The following is a 22440-nucleotide window of genomic DNA, read 5'->3' as shown; positions in this document are numbered from 1 at the left end:
AAATTATTTTATTTTATATACCAATAAAAGCAGTCTGAAAAACATTTTGGTTTGTTTTTCTTAGCGTTTGGTTTGTTTTTCTTAGCGTTTTCTTAGCGTGTAATTTTATAATGTTAATCTCAATTTAATCTTGATTATAATGAATTATTTTTATAAGTTTCATAAATATGGTTTTATTCCGATACTTAAATAGCGAAATACTCTGATTTTCGGGTTGAGTTACGAACTACAAAAATATGAGGAACATCTCGTTATATTCACAAAGAAGTCTCTCAAAGATAATTTTTAAAAAATGATTCATTATAAAAAAATTCATTGCGATTACTGAACTTTTAAATGGAATCAAGCAATCTGAAAGATATTTTCGTGGTTCCCCTTTACGTGTAATGCAAAATATGATTGTTTTCTCAAACTTTTATTCAAGCAAGAAAAGAAAAAGAAAAGAAAGAAAACATTAATACCACTACTAACCACTCCAAAAACCAGAGTAAACGCTTTATTATAAAACGGATACGCCAAAAATTTGGAATTATGAAGAACTTGCCTGTATATTTTGATTCAATAAACTGGTTTATTTTCTGCTTCCCTTCTTACAGTTTTAAGTGAAAAATGAGAACTTCTTACATCTTCTGACTCTTCTACATTACTGTTAGAAACTTTGACGGGTCATTAGGTTGTCTTTTGTCAACATCTGAATGAAATTATGGTGCGATAATATATGGCGGTGAATATAAAACTAATTTACTTCCCTTAATCTCAGTTCAGAATAAATGCTTCAAGATTATTAATTCTCTAAATATAAATAATTCAAGTGTAACTACTACCAATATACTACCACAAAGTAAGTTCCGTTTCTATTTCTATCCGCGGCAGCGCTGCGATCGCAGGTCCGAGCATGCGCGCCTGCTACTCTGACTCAAGCAGAAGAAATGTAAGCAATTTTCAGATCCCTGCTGCCGATGTGTTCTTTCTAGTGCTTCTTTATGATGTCAGCCTTAATTGAAAATGCCGCCGCTTGTGCAATCCGATCTGTTATTCGTTTTCTAAATACAAAGAAAGTTAAACCATGTGAAATTCATCGGCAAATCTGCGAGGTTTACGGACAAACTGTTATGAGTGATTCGATGGTTAGAAGATGGGTCAGACAGTTCAATGAAGGACGTGATCAAGTCCACGATGAAGAACGATGTGGACGCCCGTCCTTGGTTACTGATGAATTGGTTCACGCCGTTGAAGAGAAGCTTAAGAAAAACCGTAAGTTTACAATTAGTGCTCTCGTTACGGAATTTCCGCAAATCTCACGATCACTAATTCATGAAATTGTTACTGAAAAACTGAAATTTCGAAAATTTTGCTCACGTTGGGTACGCAAAATTCTTACTGAACAACACAAAAAACAACGGATGGTAAGTGCACTTCAGTTTTTGACACGCTACAATGAAGATTGTGATGATTTTCTTTCTCGGGTAGTCACGGGGGATGAAACTTGGGTATCTTACGAGACCCCAGAAACTAAACGTCAATCAATGGAATGGGGGGACACTTCGCCCTCAACGAAAGTTAAGCCTAAGCAAATCTTGGCATCTCGAAAACTGATGTGCACCGTTTTTTGGGACAAAAAAGGCATTTTGCTGATTGATTTCTTACCACGAGGCCAAACAATCAATACACATATTTACTGCGAGACCATTAAGAAATTGCGCCACGCAATACAGAACAAGCGCCGAGGATTACTGTCAAAAGGTGTTGTTTTTTTACACGATAATGCCCGAACTCACACTGCGAACGTGACAAAAGAACTCCTACAGGAACTTGACTGGGACGTGTTAGACCATCCTCCGTACAGCCCTGACCTCGCTGCTAGCGACTTTCATCTCTTTTTACACCTAAAATCTTTCCTTGGTGGTCAACACTTCAACGATGACGACGAGCTGAAAGAACATGTTACTACGTGGTTGAAAATACAGGCGGCAACCTTCTACGAAGAAGGCATACAAAAACTTGTGCCACGCTATGACAAGTGCCTACAAAATTACGGAAGCTATGTAGAAAATTAGTTTCACAGTTGTAGATTTTTGTGAAATAAATATTATTTCTGTATTTGTAAAAGATTTTTTTATATAACCAAACGGAACTTACTTTGTGGATATACCTCGTATATACAAGAATTAACCTATTACCATTTCGCCATAATGTATTTTTTCGTATTTTACTCTATTTACACAACAATAAATTAATATGCAAATTAAAAACTAATGTGTCTGAAAGGAGACCAACTGAAATGTATGAGATTCCCTTCTTTACAAAAGAAATTTCACGAAAACAGTTTTTTTACTTAGCACCTAAATTATATAATAAATTACCATTTCAGTTGCAAAACATCAAAATATATTCTTCTTTTAAGCGTGCTTTATTTCAATTTGTGATGAACATTGACGATTTAGATCTCTATTTTTCACTTTAAAGGAAGCATTTGATTTTTTATACCAGTCTTGTGCCAATCCAAATGAATTTCTTATGTTACCTTTGTTATTTTTTTTTTATTTATTTATTTATTTTTTTTATATACAGTTTCATGCATTTTTTTTTTTTTTTTGTTTTCTATTATTACAGTGTTCAACAATATATGACGTCTTATGATGAGCAAAATAATTTATGATTGTAATAACCCCTTTTTTTTCTTTCTTTCTTTTTTTTTTTTCTTTTTTTTTTTTTTTCTTTTAAATTTCTATTTTAAATTTATTGTATTACTTTTCTTTGCCGCCTGGACAGGATTTTCCTCTTGACGACGAATATATATTCTTTGTATTTATGTGTTTTTGATCTCAATAAAGTTATATTTGTTTGTTAAAAAAAAAAAAATTAGAGCAAATAGTATTGTATTTGTAATGGCGAAAATATCAGAATGATGAAATAAACATGAACTTTTTATACAGTGTTAAAATTCAAAAACTTAAGTACTCGGTTTCCTGTGATTTTATTATTTTACTAATAACTTATTCTAGTATGTTATATTAAAATATCTGATATATCTGGAGAAAAAAAAATTTCTAACCAAATATTCTTTGAGTACTATTCAGCTATACTATTTCAGCTTGAAAATTGGGTTTTAACTTCTAAAATAAATTGATATAAATTAACACTTTTAGTTATATTTTTTAATCAAACCATTTTATGTAAAATAATATGTTTCTTAAAAATCTAGCAAATCTTTTTCGTGTATTACATGACCAAGTTTAATCATAATGAACAACTGAAAATGTGTTTCGCTCATTATAATTATGTAAAGTCACACTTTAGAGCCATATTAAATACTAAATAAAAAAATTTAGATAATTTTTTCTTTTTCAGTTGTGTTGTTATGTTTTTCTGTTTTGCGCGTATTCCACAGTGTAATTAAACACTGATATATTCATTGTTTACTTCTTTTTACTCCATACGAAGAACAGGTTGTTGTTGCTGACGTATACAATTAGGCATAGGGGGTGCGATTGCTCTTATTTTTCAGTGGCGCCATCATTCCAAGAATTCGACTTCTGCCACACCATACATAACACCCATTTATAAGGAGGACCCATTCATTCATCCACAGATCGTAATTTTGACCTGAATCCGAGAACGATCGATCTCCAATCCAGTACCCCCAGAGGTTTTGATTTGTTATGGGAACATGGAGGACTTTGCGACACGGCAGAGTTTAACGTTCATCAGTCATCAACTACACGGGGAGACTTCGGCCGGTGGGGTTCGAACTCACGAGCTCTCGGACATGGGTCCAGCGTCCTACCGACCATGCTATCCTGGCCATAAGTAAAAAGTGGATTTTGTAATCGTTCTTGAGGCACAGTTTAGGATTTTAAAAGAAGACCGAGTAACTCCTTCTATGCACTACCAAGAACAATGAAAAATACATACTCATAATGGAAATTCCTATACCGGTAATTTAAAAGTTTAAGGTTTTCAGTAACATGGCTAAAAGGGAGAGATAAAAGTCTTTTTTTAAAGCTAAAATATCTCTAAAATTTTACTACATATTTAATTAAGTAAAATTTGTATATGTATCTTACACTGTACTGTAAATACAAATTTTACTTACTAAGTAAAATTTGTATATGTATCTTATGAATCAAGTACTTAAAAGTACTTTTTTATACGTGATGAAAATGAAATAAAGTTATCTTCTAAGTTTGAGTGCTACTTATAATGTTTAAAGATAGGAAACATTTATCGGATTAAATATTAATAGCGGGGGTGAATTTAATAATGTGATGTCATAAACTGGTTAAAATTAAATTGCTTAAATTGTCTTTGTATATAAATAGTGGACGGTCCTCAAGTATGATTTCTTAGATTTTGCTTTTTTTCTAGCATCATTTTGTAAAATAAAAAGATGCTTGGTCAAAATTCTAAATCTTTCGATTCTTCAAATCGATTATTACAAAATCTTTGTTTGTGTTGATACAGAAAAAGATGTTCTGAAGAGATGACTAAAAACTAAATATCAGGACAAATGAGGATAATTTTACATGCAACCCATTTGTCAATTTTGTTTCTATCCATCGTGTCTTCTTCTTAAATTTCTCCTTAAATCAACTTAATGAGTATTAAAATAAGAGAAGATTGGTTGCAGACAAGACATTAATATATAATTTATGAAAAATAATACATAAAGTAATCAAGACGGATAAAATAAAATTATCAAGATATCTGGAGAAGTTTATTTTTTATTACAACCTTAATTGTTATACTAAATATCATGTGTTCATTTATTAGTTCAATAACGTATCAGTAAAAACTTATTGCAACATTTCACATATTTCAATAGCAGTTTTGACAACTGTAGAGATTTCTTTCCTCTACTATGTTAAATATAAGTTTAATCTGCGTAATTTAATCTACACAAATAATCAAATGAAGGCTATTAAATCAATTAACCAGTATGTTTTGGAAAGCTAATTATATTGTTTTAAATTCTGATTTTAATTATAAAATCAGAATGTGAGATATATAACTTGCAACATTTTAATATTTCAACAGATTTTTTCTGACGAAATTGTTATAAGTCGGAACAAATTAGATTTGACAATAAAATTCAGTATCATCTTCTTACATGTCATATTTTGCTGGCATTTCAGTATTTCTTTTTCTCTTTAAAAGATAGAACAAGTTTATGTTACATTGGAAATAAGATAATTTTTCAATTTTCTATAGGTTCAAAGTATATTAAAAACGAAAAATAGGTAATGGTTGTAAATAAGTTTTTGCTAATTTGGTTGGCTATAATAATGGAGATAAACTATCCTGTTCAGTTCTTGCTAAATAGCCCTCTAGGTCCTTAAGAAGTTAAACATGTGGCAGCAAAACTAAGAAGATGTATTTTATTATGTTTATATTCACCACAACATTCAATATTTAATTTCAAAAACTTGTAAATTCGTGGTAACGAAATGTGTGGTTTTTCAAATTTTAATTTTAACTTTATAATTACGACACTAATGCTACAGTTTTCTTAATTTATTAAGGACAATATAAGTCCTGTTAAAATATTAAGATACAGACTACTACAAGCATAAAAACTTAATTTTTCTAAATGAAATTTCAAATTTAAGAAAATAAATAAAAAGAGTTTCAAATCTTTGAAAAAATTAAAATTCGCCAAAAATTGACGTCTACGCCCTGAAGGTTCCAGTAAATTGCAGAGTAAATTTTACTTAGAGTTTTTCGCTGAGTTTTGCTGTTGTAGATTATTTAGAGATTTGCAAGTTTTTATTGGAGTTTTACTAATTTTAATTTAATTTAATTTTAGTAGAGAAAATAATGTTCCACTGCTCATACATTCTAAAAGAAAAAATAGTGGCACTATATAAAAATGGAAAATCCATCACAGAAATTAGTTGGGTATTGAATATGTCGTATTATACAGCTAGAACATGGCATTTGAGGCAAATAAATTGTATTTTTAAGTTGAAAATTCGTAATTTAAAGGTATATATTTCGAAACAAATTCCTTATTACTTAAGTGTATTAAATTGTAATCAGCATCTGATTTTATTTTTAAATTTTTCATGTATTGTTGCAAAAAAAATAAGTTTCTCAAAACTATTTGCATTATTAACTCTTTAAACGAACCCTCTATTTTTTTGTAAATTTATGTTAAACTACATTTCAGATTTTTTTGTAAAATAAAAGTTCATGGAGCCTATTATTTTTTATAGTTTGCCTAAAAGTAATTTGGTTTTTAAAACCTTTGATGAGTTGTAAAATTTCACCTATAGTAAAGTATTGACCATTCAGTGCTTATAAAAAACCGGATTAAAATTATGAATAATTTATAAACAACAGGATAAATATTCAAATATGCAAAAAAAAATTTTTTTTTATTCAGAGAAAGTACGTTTCTGTGTCCGATTTCGAAACTTAATAGTTAGCACTAAATAATTTTCATACATGAGGTCACCTTCAGGAACCATTAAGATTGACACTTAGTATGTGAAAATCAGATCATTAGAACGAAAATTATTGAGGGTGGTTATGAGGGAAAGTTATTATTATTATAATTATTATTTTTATTTTTTTTTGGTCCACTGTACAATGCTAACATGAATTCGCAGATATACAATTGTTAATAGTTTTAGTAGTTCCTGTACTTAAGTGAAAAAAGAAATATTTCTTAAAAATGTGTTTTCTTTTTCACAAAAGAGAGAATAAAATTGTCTAAATATAGAAAATCGCTAAGTTGTAGCAAAATACGAGGATTTTCTTGTGAGAAACAGTAGAGTATGATGGGAGTAGTGAGGTAAGAGATTTTTCTATATTCCTCTCACACATCGAATATTTTTATATGCTATCAAATTAAGAGTAACTGTCTCTAATACTGGAAGTAGATTAATATCGTACTTGAGAGCTATGAAGACTTCGTAGTTCATTTTGTTATTTACTTTGTTTCATGAAATTTCTTCAATATTTTTTTAGATAAATAATAATTTTTCTCCCTATTAATTCCAACAAAATTTCAAAATCACAAAAATTTCGGGACATCTATTGAAATGTTTAATAATTAAGAATACTTTCTTTATTTTATTTTTTTTAAAAGGAAATTAAGGATTACTTTGAGCCCTGATTATGTACTACTATAAAGCAGTTACATGTTTTGGTGCATGAAATGTTCTGTTATAATTTAATTTTCATAGTGTATTTCAATTATGATTACTTTTATAAAACTTATTTTAATTAATTATGAAGTTAAGCTTTTAAGTATATTTAGAAAAAATCAATTTATGTTTAAAAGTAGTATTCCTCTTCATTTTATAAATTTTTTTTTAGTAAACACAAAGAGAAAAAAAAAAAGAAAGAGAGAGAGAGAGAGACTAAGTCAGTAGAAAAATCATTTATTTATTATAAAATGAAAACAATTTAGACATACATTTGGATCAAAAATACCACAGCTACCTACATTATAAGAAAAATCCAGTACATTTTACAAATTAAATAAATGAAATTTTTAGTCTATGAACAAAATGTAAAATTCTTCTTTTACAGGAGCTCTTTAAAAGCAGTTAAGATAAATAAAATACCAAAAGTAATACTTTTCGATGTGAGTGACAGTCATACATTTCATTCATAATTCTAAATATTTATTAGACACCTATTTAACTTATGAAAGTTTTAGATTACAAGATATAAATATGATAGGCATGCTACAAAAATTTGAAAACAAAATGACAAAATTTTAACAACAGTTTAGAACAATCTTTGAAATTACAATAAAATAAACATTATTCATTGAAGCTCAAATACTCATTAAAAAAAAAAGCTTTTATCTTAATAAATTTATCACAAAATGTTAATACAGATTTGCGAGAAAAAAATAGAACTTCGTAGAAATGAATGTTGCACGCCTAATATTTATAAATAAATACATTGCTACGAAACTCTGCATAAAAGTCACTGCATGCTATTTTGTAATAATCGTAAAATCTTTACCTGTATTTTGTACCTTAAAACCATCAAAAGTGTTGGTATTACACTTTTGATGTAATACCAGCTGATGTAATACTTGCTGGGTGACACTTTAGGTAATAAAATGAAACAAAACATTCTAAAATACTATTTATATTGCAATACCAGAGCCATTATAGGGGTAGAGGAAAACAGAGCCATATGACTAGATCTCAATGATTTTACACTGAGATCAGGGTTGTTCAATAATTATCAGGGTAAACCCGAAAAAAAAATTTCTTTTTCATTGCTTTTTATAACAAATCAACTCTAGTTATTAAGTTTATAATAGAATAATATTTACATTTCCATCACTTCTATATTCTGCACTTTAAAATTTTTTAATTAACTTTTTAAAAAACATTTATTATTAGAAGAGAGAGATAATGTACTAAGGTGTTGAGTTAATCAATCACAATATAAAAAAAGGGATGATATAAAAAAATGCTACTATATACTTTATTAACTCAAATTTACCCAAGTACTATTAACTATATCATTAAAACAAATTAAAATGTTCAAAACATTATTTTAATCAACATTACTTTCAAGTAGTCAAAATGTATACTAATCCAATCAGCTTTCTTCATAACATTCATTTGGGTCACCTAGAAATATCTATTTCTGTACTGAGGGATCAAAACTGGATTTTCAACAAGACTGACCTGGTAGTCGTGACAATACTCAGGTCAGAGCTGTGAGAAATTCAGTAAATGCAGGAGCCTTATTTCCACATGTAACTGATGATGATAACAACCTAGAACTAAACTAGAAGCATTGCACATGAATATACAAATCACGAAGCACAATTTGTGTTACAATACAACTTGTGATTTCAATATTATTCTAAATTTTAAAAATATCACTTATAGTAGTAATGTTATCATAGCAGCATCAAACAAATAATAAAATATGTAAACAGAGAACTTTAACACATGTAAACTAATTTTTAAAACCAACAATGTAATAAAATGGGAATCAATATTTTTATTTTAATACCATTTAAGCATATTCATACAAAAAAAGTTGATAATTTTAATGGGTATTTTAAAATCACGGTGCAAAATATTATTAATTTAACCTTTTACTCATACGAAATTTAAAAGTGGTTTCCTTCCAACCTTGTATTATTAAAGTTATAACTCATTTGTCATTCCTATTTCCTTTCCTTTGATTAGGCGCGACAGTGAATTAATAATCAGCATTAGTAATAAAATAAAAAGTAACCGTTACATTGATCTATACGAGAAGAAATAAATATTTTATGTTCGTTTTAAAAGCTTAAGTCTTTGACTTATTTTAAATATAATTCTATTAATAAAAATAAGCTTGAGTAATTAAAGATATTTTTTAAAAATGGGAAATAAATATGTAATGCCAATTGTGGCATCACACTCATCGTCCACTTACCGCCCAAAACATACCCAACACATCCTACCGCCCAAAACAAGTCCACAGCCTCTCAGCATACTCCTGCCGCCCCCCTTGAGAAACAATGTTCTAGACTCTGCGCGGCATAACAAATCAAGAATCCTAAACTAAAGCTGATGCGTTTTCAGGAAGGAAAAAAAAAAATTATTTTTCAAAGTAGATAAAGAAACTGCAAACTTTTCAGAATCATTTTATAATAGGAAAGGAAATTAAAAAAAAAAAAAGCATTATTATTAAGTATTTCTGTAAGAAAGTAGCGCATTTTTATGATTTGTAGCGTTTGAAAAATAATGAGTAGCCCAAAAAGTAGCGGGTAGCCCAAATTCGATTTTGAGTAGCGGGGACTTTTAAAAGTAGCCCAATCCGCTACTTGTAGCCCAATCTGGCAACACTGATTTAATGGATAGCGGATGCAAAACTCCCGCTAGGTGGCATTACTTGCCACTAGTGCACTAATTTTTCATTCGTCATTAATACACGTGCACATTATAACTGCACGTGTTACTATTAAATATCGATATTAATTAAAATTTATTTGTGTTTTTTTAACGAATAATTATGGGCAAGTTTTGTTACTGCCCCGGCTATCCACCCGGCTACCCCCGGCTATCCCCTGCTATCCACCTGAGGTAGTTTTAAATTCGCAAACTGAGCACAATGGAGTTGAGTTGAGTTGCAGTTAAGTTGGATGAAGAAGAGGATTCTTCGTTTTTCGCTTATATTCTCTGTGCAGTAAGGGAGAGTTCGGTTGAGGGTGATGAGTTGATGATGATGGAGAAGTGAGGGATCAAGATAATTATTGTGAAGAAACTTTGAACTAATTCAATGCAAAATTTGCAGATTTCCGTAAAATCAAAGTACAGAATTTTGTAGTTCCAATACACTATTGGAAAAATTAAATTGATGATAATGAAAAAGTGAAGATAAAAAATGATAGGGAAGGGTTAATTCGATGAAAAGTTTCTGCAATGCAAGTTGCAGTTTTCTAAGAATTAAAAATCAAAATTTGGTAGTTCCAACACTTTTGGAGAGACAGACATTCGTCAGAGGAAAACTTATTTATTTATAAAAAATCAGATAGTGAAGTACTTAAATTTTGTATTTTATCATTGAAAAATACATACTTAACAATGCAATACTTTACATTTCAAATTCCCTTCACTTGATAAAAAAAAATTATAATAATTATTATTTTACATGGAATTATATTTTGATAAATGAATTTTATAATTATGCGCTTAAACTTTTTGATTCGCTTTGCAATTTCCATAGATAATAAAGCGAAATACGTAAAGAGTGAAATTATCTTAAAGGGGTCAAAACTTTTAATTGCTCTCCTGTATAAATTATTGGGGCCATATGTTCCACATTGCTGATACCCTTTCCCCACATTTTAAGGGTCAAAAAATCAAATCTGTTGAAAAATATTTTTAAAAAAATGTTTATTCTGGGAAAGTACTGTCTGATACTAGGGCCGCAACTACGCCGGGGCACCGACGGTCAAGGGGGCCCCACATGAACAGACCACATCATGTTTTTTCAAAATACAGTACTCTAATTATATATACGTAGGAAAGAAATTGTGTTAAGATAGAGTTGCTGAAAATTTTCTTTTTTGTAATTACGTACCTACTATAACATATAGGAAAGGGTAAAAAACGGTAAAACACCTTTTCGCGAATTATTTCCCTTTCTCAAAAGAACAAACACGCTTTGCAGAGAAGGGGAATTTGCTTCTCATCTTCAGAAATTTAGACATTAATAGAATAAAATCAAGTAAAGTAGGAAATTTTAGAAGAAAAAAATTGTTTTGTTTCATAGCTTCGACGATATTTTCCAAATAGAAAACTTCATTTTCCTCTTAAATTATAGTAAAGGGATAGGAAACTTTATTTTCTTCTGATATAAAGTAAGGGGGGCTAAAATGTGTTTTGTATCTTCTGAAATTTAGACATTTGAAATAATAAAGTCTAGTAAAAGTCTTTTTTTTTTTTTTTTTTTTTTTTTTTTTTTTTTTTAAGAAAAAACTTTGAATCTATTTTCCAAAAGGAAAATTTTATTTTCCTCTTAAATTAAAGTGAGGAGGCGAAGAATATACTTCACTCCTTCTGAAATTCAGACATTCGCAGGAATAAAGTCAAGTAAAATATATATTTAACTCTTATTTCCGACTTTAAAGCTATTTATCAAATCGAAAACTTTATTTTCCTCTGAAATTTAATTGAGATGGAAGATAATGTGCGCCACCTCTTCTGAAAATTTGACATTCGCTACAATAAAGTAAAATAGAATTGAGAATTTTAGAAAAAGAAACTACTTTTTTTCCAATTTACTAGCTATTTTCCAAATTGAAGTAGAAATCCCCCCCCCCCACAAGAAAAATACCTCAGTTTTGTTTCAATTTTTGTCTACATATTACGACTTTCAATTTATTAAAAAAATTTAAAACTAAAACACGAAAGGAGAAGAGGAGCACATCATAAAAAAATATAACAAGTGTTTAGAAAACTAAAAGAAGTACCACTGTTTTGCATCCTGAAAAATGCATCCTATATTTTAAAGAATCTTTTGACTGTGGGTGGTATGAAGGTGTTAAAACCTTCATACCACCCACAGAGTTGACCCATAGTTATCTGACTCCTCAAAAAATAGCCATCTCCTTTTACACCATGGGAAAATTACCTTTTGCTTCTTTAAATTGCCTTAATCATTTTTATGACCCTGGGCTCTTTTGTGCTTTTATAAAATGTCATATATTTACAGTACCATCTATATGTCCCTTAAGTTGCCTTAAACTAACAATTATCTAGATGCTCTGGGACAATAGATGTAAGCTTTTAAGGGATCCAAGGGAATGACTCTTGTTGACATTTACTTAGGTCATTTTGTCAAGAGATTTTTTCCGAGACAAACGTAAAACGTTCCAGTTAAATTCCAGTTTTTAGCTCATTTAATCGCGTTATTTAAATTAACCATTTTTAATTCAGATATAAATTTTCTGTTAACTATTATTTTATTCAATTTTTGAAATTAAAATTTAACTTTAATTAAGAGTTATTGAAATTACTTGCAACTTCCTTTTTTTCAAACATAAATCATGATATCAATAATTCCCATTCTTAATAAAAATTTTCTTTGGAAAACAAGAAAGCCAAATGTAAATTTATTTATAAGGAGGTAAGTAAATGTTTGCATTAACTCATTTAATACATTTAAATTTTATATTTATATACTGTTCTAATTCCTTTATAAGAATGGTAACATAAAAATTGCTTTTTTTTATGTTCGTATATAAAATTTAATTTGTATAGTAAATACTTTAATTGATAATTTTACTGCTTATTGTGTGCGGGGATTTTGTTCTTATTTTATATTTTTCGAATTATTAAGACCTTTAAATTTTTTAAATTGGAACTTCGAATTTTTAGGATTTTTAACAACTTTGTTTTCATTAAAAAGTGAAGCGCAATCTTTATTTTATTTAAAAAAAATCCATATTTAATTAAATAAAAGAACGCATTTAATTTAATAAAAAAGCTATGAATATCAGTTTAAAAATCCGTAGCAATTAAAATACGTTTCCAAGACAAACCATTAAAAAGAATTTTTTTTTTTTAATTAGCAAGTATGCTTTGACTTTTTCTCATTTTTCTTTCATAAAAAAAACTATTACTCTTTGTCATAATTTTGTCACATATGATTACATGGCGTCATGAATACATAGGCCAAATATTCAAGAACGATTTTTTAGGGACCTGTCCATATTGGAGTAAGGCAACTTTGTTTTTGTTAATCGATGTATATAGAGAAACAATTTCTGAATATTTTTTTAATTTGGACTATACATCAATTAGGAATATTTTTTCAATTAAAATGTGGGTACATGTGCCGATAGAAAAAAAAAGTCTACAATTTCCTTCAGTTTCCATAACGCGATCAAAAACTTTTAGATTTGAAACTAAAAAATAATTTTAATTTTTATAATGGTTTTGTCTTGAAAAGACCTTCCTAACGATATAGTAACCGAATTTAACAGGTTTATAAAATTGGTATTTTATGATTAGCATTATATTTAGAGGAAAAGGAGGCTACTGTGGACATGGGGGACAGGAGTGGACAACATGAATAGCTATTTTCCCCCTAGTCAAATTCCCTCGGTGAGATGTCGTGAATTGGTAACATTTACGTACAGTGAACCAAAAAAGTACCACCCTGAATAACTTTTGACTTAATGATCGGATCTTCACGTTTTAGGACTCCATCTTAATAATTCGAAGGTGTGACATCAAATATGCAAATTAATTAGTGCACGATATTTTATTTTAAGTTACGTAATCAGACACAAAAACATACTTTCTCTGAAGAAACATAACTTTTGTTCAACAGATTCGATTTTCTAACCCCCATAATATAGGAGGTAGCTGTAATCTGGGGAATATGGTCCCAATAGTTGGGTCGGGTGAGCTATCCAAAGTTTGGACCTCCAAATGTTAATTTTATTTTTTTGTATTTCTCTACAGATCGAGAGCTTTTTAAGGGAATTGAAATAAATTCGATTATAAAATTCTGTTATCTAAAGATAATTCCATGCAAAAAATAACTTTCAGTAAATATTTATTATTTTTTATTTAATAATAGTCTGATGTTGATCAATTACGTCGCACTAGTGCTGCACAATAGGCTATTGGCGACGGTCTGGGAAGCATCCCTTGAGATTTGATCCTTTGTAGAGGAGATGGCACCCCCGCTTCAGTAGCCCGGTGACCTGCATCCGAAGCCGAGCACTTTATCGTAGAACAGTTTAACGAGGACCAATACCGCACACCCTCGGTCCCTACGCAGACACCGCGTCTTAACGATCAGTCCCCTTTGGGACAATAATAGTCTGAAAATTTTTGAATCGTAAGGCATACAGTTTTTTTTTTTGTATCATTTTAAAGTATCGAATTCCACATGGAAAATACAAATTTGAGCGAAATTGGTTGAATAGTGCATTAGTTCCTGAAAAATCGAGTTTCATAAGTACGACTTTTTTAAAATTTAATTTCTCAATATTAGTCTATTTCTCTGAAATTTTGCATTTTGTCATGTTTAAAACTTACAATGTTTTGTAATCCAATTTATATGCGTACAAATAACTGGTTTTCATAAATATATTCGCGAACATAATACATAAGTAGCTAAAATGACGGTTAGAGAAGGAGTACTGAAAGTTTTTGAAAGGGCCCCCGCCAAAAATGTTTGCCCCAGGGGGGTGAAGTTACGGCACTGTCTGATACTGAAGTTGTGTCTGATTTCATAACTTAAAATAGCGTCAGCATTATTCATTAACATATAAAGTCCTCGAATTATTAAGATTGTGTATGGCGAAAATCCGTTCATTTGATTAGATCATAAGTTATTCTGAGTATTCGCTTTTTATTTTGAGCACAGTATAAATCTTCTTCAACATGAAATGAACAAAACGAGTCAAGATCGAGCCCCACTTTATAATCTGTTTTAAAAGTTCAATTTGCAAGTGTACGCATCTTAATCATGTAATTGGTTTAACCTCTCTTTTATGAATCCTCCCTACCCCACTTTTCTGTGACACAAAGAAGTTCCCACAAAGAAGGACAATTTAAAAGTTTTAAACTTGTTTTATCTTCAGTATATAGAGGAATAGTATTTTTCGCTGAAAAAAAAAAAAGTCAAAGTACGGGGAGAGGGGGCATAAAACTAGATAACAATTTTAAACAATTTCAAACAATATTCAAGAACGATGTTCAAGGACAATATTCAAGAAATTTAAACGATGTTTTTTCATTAAAAATAGTTTCTTCAATTTCTTTCATTTGTGTTGGAAGAAACATTTTTCTTCCGGGCGCGTTTTTTCATGGTTTTTTCCAGTCGGGAAAAAACTTGTTTTCCCTGCCGCTCAAAAACTATAAGACATAAGCTTGGAATTTGAAAGGAGTGTAGAAAAATGTACAAGTAATACAAAAGAATGAATAAAAATTGATAATCAGTTTAAATTTTATTAAATGTTAACCTGTAGTAAAGAATTCCACCTTCATTACCTAAAAACTAAAGGAATTTAGAAGAAATTTCGTATACAAAACTCCTTTTGCAAAAAACAAAATGTTTTTTTTCCCCAGCAGCTAGGCAATTTGTTAATATGTGATCGATATGAACTTCAGTTGCAAAAAAAACAAAATTTCTATGTTCTTTTAAACGTTATTCCAATTTTATGCATGAAAAAGTAAAATTTAAACGAGACCTTAAATTTAATTCAAAAAAAATTAAAAAAACATGTTTTAAAAAATTGATTTTAGTTTTCGAATGAAAGTGTGATAAATAATTTTGACATTAAAAAATTAATCTAATAATGAAAAAATTAAAAAAGTAATAAAAAAATAAGAAGAAAGAATAAAAAGAACTAAAAATTAAGATCTAAACAAATGAATGAAAATTTAAATAAATCCTAGCAATTCGTATTCATGGTTTTTAGATTCCTATTTGTATCATATAAAAATCAAAAGATGGCAGCACTATTAAAATAATTTTTTTCTCTTCGCTTTTATTTCTGAATGCACAACCTATTAAAGACCTTATTAAAGACAACATATTAATTACCTTATTAATCTTTAAAAGAGTGTAAAAAGGCTTTTTTTTAAAAAACATAGTTCAACTGAACATTTTATCTGTAAATGTTTATTATAGTAGAAAAAAAATATTTAGAACAATATTCCATTTAAACTGTTTTTTTATTAAAAAATACCAGAAGATGACAGCACTATGCTATATTTACTTTTCCAATTTGGAAATTTTTTTAAATCTCTTTTACTAAAAAAAGTCCCTAGTCCCATCTCTATGATTATCATCTTTCTGATTATACTTGATTTGTATTACTTACATGCAATATTTACACCACAAGGATTAAAAAGATGTTTCAATTATAGCTTAAAATTATTTTCTTCCTTTTTCTTCATTTTAATTTGAAACACAAAAAGTTTTTTTTTTCCTTTCATACACGTAATATTTATTTGTAATTGGTAATTCAAATGTAATATTCAGAGCCGGATTATACCTTTCGTACACCCTAGGCATAGCCGTTTTTGGGCCCTCCCCTCCTTCCCCCACTCCTCCCCTCTTTTCAAAATAAATGCTATGTTCTCCACTCCAGATTAAAATTGATAAAAAATTATTTGCGTTCAACAATGAATCAAGATCGTTTGGCATTGCTCGAACTTATGTCTATTGAATACGACATTTTGCGTAGTTTGGAATTCGACAGCATAATACAAGATTTCGTTGAATCCAAAAAATAATTTATTACCGAAAAATATTATATTTTTATTTGTATCTTCATAATTTTGTGCAAAATACACTTGTTGTTTTTAAAGCTAAATTATTTTTGTCAACAAATTTTTTTCTCCCAAGTTTTTCGTAGGCCCCTGAATTTCGCCTATTTGTGCCTATAGGTTAATCCGGCCCTGGTAATATTGTTTTGAAACATGGTTAATAATAAACAGAACTAGTTTAATAATTTTTAAATCATCACATTTTTTAATATTTTTAATATTTATTTGAATGATAATTTTTTTCTTACATTCAAATAATAATAATAATAGTTATAATAAAAAAATTTTAATAATAATAATGAAGTTTATTTTTAAAATCACCAATGCAGGTGATTATAATGTACGAAACTGTTTTATTGTATTGTTCTGTATCACACAATTTCAGAAAATTGAGTTTATTCAGGGAAAGTATGTTTTTTGTGTCTGTATTTGTAGCTTAATTCAGTAACGAGTTCGTTATTAGCATAATATACAAAATATGCGATATTATATATATATATATATAGTATATATATATATATATATATATATATATATATATATATATATATATATATATATATATATATATATATATATATATATATATATATATATATATATATATATATATATATATATATATATATATATATATATATATATATATATATATATATATATATATATATATATATATATATATATATATATATAAATATATATATATATATATATATGAGCATAATCTTGAATCTTGGCGATTCTTTGGCCAAGAGCATAACAATAGAATTTTAAAGTAAATTAAAATAAGCAAAAAAAAAAGTTATATGTGAAAATATTAAGTAAGAAAGTAAAGAGTTAAGTTAAGAGAAAGTTAAGATTCTCTGGTAAAAGATGTATGAATTTACGAATTTCTTAAGAATATCAAGGACATAAAAGTTAAACCTTCAGTTAACACAACGACGTCAATAAGATGAGGCAATTGAATGACATCACAATTTGTGTATTGAAGATGGGTATTTAGGGGTGGGGATGACAGCAGGTATATTTATTGCGTTTGTATTTTAGAGGATCATTTTAAAGGCGAGAAACTGATCATTTTCTACCCACATGAATCTCAGATTTAAGTCTCTTGATAAGTACGAAAGATAGATTTTCTGATAATTCCGTCGACCATTTATTGCCCAAATGCACTTAGATCATTCTTTCACTCCAAAATGTCCCTGAGACTATCATTTATTCATCCGTTAGGATAGATCTTTGGAACTAAGGTAATATAAATGCATTTGGTGTAGTTTATAAGACTGAAATTAGAACTTTAAGTAATAAATGTAAATTTTTTTCTTCAAAAATATCACTTATACTCTTTAACTATTTAGTCCTTCAAATGTTAGAATTTGTTCATCTCTGTAATTTCCTATATACAGTTATTAAAAATAGCGCAAAATTTTAATTTTTTATCTTATTTAAAGAGCAACAACTCTTGTGAATTAATTTTCCAAAACATAGGTATAAAGTTTCTTTGTCACTGCAATTATTGTCCACATAAAATAATTATTGAGGAAAAATTGTACGTATTTGGGATTATAAATTAGTGTGTAAAAATGAAAAACATAATATCTTAACGAGGATTCCTTCAATCAAGCATCGAAACCTGTTTGGTTGTAGGAAAAAACTGAGATGAAGTGAAAATACATTATTTATTAGATCATTTAAATTAGGTTTGATATTTTAAATCCCTCTCATCTTAATATTGATTAATCAGATTTTAATAGTGTTTCTTTTCCCCCCGCTACATCTTAATTCGCGTTCCTTAATGTGGTTAGATAATTTATATTTTTCTTTTTGTTTCTGAAGCAGATTCTTAAAATGTATATTGAGAGTGATTACAAAATCTATAATTCTAAAAACATATTCACCGTCTCTTTCATACTGGCTTGCTCTATATTGTCATCATAGCAAAAATCGTTCGCTATGCACGGTAGTACTAAATGGTTTGAAACAAGACATTAAAAAATAATTAAATAAATAAATTTAATAATAAAATAAAATCGAGCACCTCCGATGTAGAAGGGTTGTACATTAGCCAATAGAGAATCGAAAAAAGATAGGCCTGAACGGATTTTAAATTCATTGTTTGGTTAAAAACCGGAACGAATTCATTTCGAATAACGTTCGTCACGGATTTCTGATCGCCCATCGAAATTTCCATCGTTCGAAATCGTGTCCCTAACCTGGAACGAAATGCCCCTTTTTGATTCTGTTTTAGAGACTTTGCCCGGGAGAAATACCCCTTTCACTCCTGACCCATGTCTATCTATTGTTTTTAAAGAATTCAATACAAAGTGGCGTGAGTTCTTAAGTTGGAAGGCGATATTTTCGTGTATAAATTCAAGCACAATACATTCCCTTAGACGCACTTTAAAGATTCTATATAAAATCTTAATTATCAGGTGATACTTATACAGCTTTATTGTTTTTAGGCTGCTGAAACCAGTTTATACTGGTTTATGTTCTCGTATCAATTAGTTAGCATTGTAATGCAATGTGTCAGAAAATAAATACAAATGGGACGTCTCCTAAATAAAAACCCATTACATGTATGTTTAAATATAAAAGTATTGCCTATAAAATCGTGCAAAACATGTCATTATTAAAAAACTACAGTGAGTCTAGCAATTTGGTCTAATTATTATAATATAATACCTGATATAATAAATATTCTATATTTATATTATCTATCGTCTAATTTAACCTTTTGATACACGAACGTAAATAAGTGCAAACCGGTTTCAACCACGTACAAACAATAATGCTGTATAGTATCATCTGATAATTAAGATTTTACATGGATTCCAATAGTGGGTCGAATAATTTGGCCAGGGACTGTAAAATAAAGCAGAATATCTTGTTTTAAAATAGTAGTATGAAATTGGTACACAGAGTACAATAATTTGAACACTGCTTCATAGATTTAATATTTTGTACTGAGTGGAAAGTAATGTTTAACTATAAATTAGATCTAAAAACGATAAAGTATTCTTTGCGTTATATGGACTTAAAAAAAGGAAGAAAAAAGTAAAAAAAAAAAAACGTTAATGAAAGAGCTGAATACACGAGGACCTTCTTCAGAGTCTAAATATACTAAATAAAAGACTAAATATAAAAACTAATCTAAACACGAAAATCCTTAAGAGGAAGGTTCATGTTTATAGAACCGAAACTATCATATGTCCATTTCTGCACTTTTATTTGCTCTTTAGTCACGTTGACCTATTTTTATTTCGATTTAGTATAAATTAGATACTTAATTCTTCGTACAATATCAATTTTGATTTAAATAGTTTGCATTTTTAATTAATTTTATATTTTGTGTAGTACAATCCTTAAGATGGTTATTGTTAATGCTTTTTTCTATTTTATATATATATATATATATATATATATATATATATATATATATATATATATATATATATATATATATATATATATATATATATATATATATATGTATAATTACTCTATATATATACATATTACTAAGAGATAAAAATTACTCTTTGTGGCATTTGGACAAGCCAGCCATTGACCTTATGAGAGCTCCTCTCGTTTGGCTAGAGATAGAGAGGACCACTTGGTTGAAAGCCAAATCGCGTATATGGTTATGTAAAGTTTTTATTTTATGAATTCATTGAAAAAATTAACTGAGTTAAAAAGACAAACATTTTCAATGGCAAAAAGTTTATTATTAAACCGTCTTAAGAAAGTAGCCGATTTAACTGAGAATTTGTAACTTTTATTTATTTTTATAAGCCTAACCAATGTAGTAAAGTAAAAATAAAAATAAATAAATGAGAAACTAGATCGCAAACACTTAAAAATAATACGTTATTTTTATTTTCAGAAACATGGGTCTTTCAAATGTTACGTAAGCACGTTGTTGCCGATTCTTGGTTTCTCCTTTGTACTTGCCAGCAAAAATAAGCATATTACAAAACTCATTCCATGCTTACGTAAAGAAGACTCAACACCCCGATGTGCCTTTTTTCTCTCTGATTTTACAGTAGTAATTTAATCGTAGGATTACATTCAAATAAAAAATATAATTTTGTATAAAACAAAATTTATGCTTAAATTCATTTTAGAAATCTTGAGTATATACTATGGGAATATATTTTATATGTATATACTTTATATTATTATCTATATATTCTTTAGGAATATACTTTATATATTTATGTACTTTATGTATCTATACATATACTTTAGTAATCTTTGTATTTTTTTTCCTGAGGTTAAAACTCTTGACTTCCGAAACTCATGGAAAAAAAATTTCCATCAATTTTTTTTCTAAAAATTTTTTTATCAAATAATTTCGTTTTCTTTTCTTTATGTTTTAAGAAAATTTTTTTTGAAAACAATGTGGCTCTATTATCATACGTAAGCATTGATCAGAAGGGCTTATCGAAAAGAATTCTAGGAGCACTTGACTTATCCCACTATTGTTCCAACCGATATTGACAAATCATAAAGTTCCGATTGATATTCTCCATCGTAAAAATGAGAAGAGTTGGGGGAATATATAGATCCTAAACTTCGATCACTGTTCCTGCCTCATTTTACAATCACCATTGATTCCGCTAGGATGAAGTAAATGTACCGTTTTCTTGGAGGCATAAAAAGTACTCGCATCAGCAAGTACAAATCACATGGCTGTGTGTTGAAAGTGAAGTTAACAGCAATAATTTTTGTACTATTGTTCCTCGCTCCAATAGAACTGTCAGCTTTAATTTGAACTCTGCTTGGACAGATGACTGTACTCAACTGTGAAGGATTTTTATTTCATAGTTTTAAATATTTCGTATCTGCTGCGCTAAAATAAATAAATAAAATGAATTGTATCATATTTTTAAGCGAAGGTTTACTACTCCCACAGCAATATAGATAGGTACTTCTATATATATATTTATCAATTTTTATTTTTTATTTATTTTAGGTAATTAAAATATACCAATATGTCATTCCCTCACTTGTCCCCACTGCTGATTTAAGAAAAGAAAAAAATTGTTTCTGAAAAGAAATTTTTTTTTTTGCAAATTCGTGTTTTTTATTTCAGAATACTGAAATATAGAATTCAGAGAATCAATTTTAAATTTAATTTCTGATAAAAAATATTAACACAGCACTATTTTAAACAACAGGTAACAAGTAAACACACGCTAGCCAAATGGTGAGAAAGTAGACAGGATACAATAACCTGGATACTTTGCTGAAGGAAAGAGGACCCTCTGCCGTAAGAATCACTAACCATAACATTCACATTTAACCATTAAAATCAAATAGAAGTTATGTCTTTCTGTCCTCCTCACTCTTTAGGATAAATATTTAGTTAATAGTTCAACTTAAGTAAGAAGCATTTCATTAAGTGTACTTTCTATGAGTTGTTCCTACTTTCACAAATAATGTACTTTATAACATTATTTGTGACTAACATGTTACAGAGTGCAATGACTACCTTTAATATAAATAAATAAATATATATATATATATATATATATATATATATATATATATATATATATATATATATATATATATATATATATATATATATATATATATATATATATATATATATATATATATATATATATATATATATATATATATATATATATATATA

This window comes from Parasteatoda tepidariorum, chromosome 7 (assembly GCF_982258835.1).
Source record: "Parasteatoda tepidariorum strain Cologne lab strain chromosome 7, Ptep-v5.0, whole genome shotgun sequence".
Taxonomy (NCBI): domain Eukaryota; kingdom Metazoa; phylum Arthropoda; class Arachnida; order Araneae; family Theridiidae; genus Parasteatoda; species Parasteatoda tepidariorum.
This window is presented reverse-complemented; position numbering follows the sequence as displayed.